Genomic DNA, 742 nt, shown 5'->3' with positions numbered 1-742 from the left:
TGTACACCAAAAGGTTTCAGGTTCAATTCCTGGTCCGGGCACATATCTAGGTTTCAGTTCAGTTCGGAAGGGAACTGATCTAAGTTTCTCACTCACGTTGATATTTCTCTCTCTCTCTCTCTCTCTCTCTCTCTCTCTCTGTCAAATCAATAAAAACATTCTCAGGGTGAGAATTTTTTTAAGTAACATACCAATGTTAATTTCTTAGTGTGAACAACCTTACTATTGTTAGGTAAGAGGTTAACATTAGAGATCTGGATAAAGAATATACTGGGCCCACCCGGTGTGACTCACTGGTTGAGAATCGACCTATGAACCAGGAGGTCTGTTTGATTCCTGGTCAGGACACATGTCCAGGTTGTGGGCTCGATTCCCAGTAGGGGAGCATGCAGGAGGTAGCCAGTCAATGATTCTCTCTCCTCATTGATGTTTCTCTCTCTCCCTCTCCCTTCCTTTCAGAAATCAATAAAAATTCTTCCTTCTGCTGAAATCAATAAAAAGCATTAAAAAATAAGAATAAAATAAAATAGCCTGGCTTAAAAAATAATATCATGGAACTCTCTGTACTACTTTTGCAACTTTTCTGTGAATCTAAAATTATTCCAGAATAAAAGTTTATTTAAACACTAGGGGCCCGGTGCACTACAATAATGGGATATGACTTAGATAACTATAAAATCTATGTAAAAATATCTCAAGAGGCTTGAAATAACAGCTTCCGCACAACCAAGAGAAATCAGAC

Source organism: Myotis davidii, unplaced genomic scaffold (genome assembly GCF_000327345.1).
Source record: "Myotis davidii unplaced genomic scaffold, ASM32734v1 scaffold77, whole genome shotgun sequence".
NCBI classification, from domain to species: domain Eukaryota; kingdom Metazoa; phylum Chordata; class Mammalia; order Chiroptera; family Vespertilionidae; genus Myotis; species Myotis davidii.
This window is presented reverse-complemented; position numbering follows the sequence as displayed.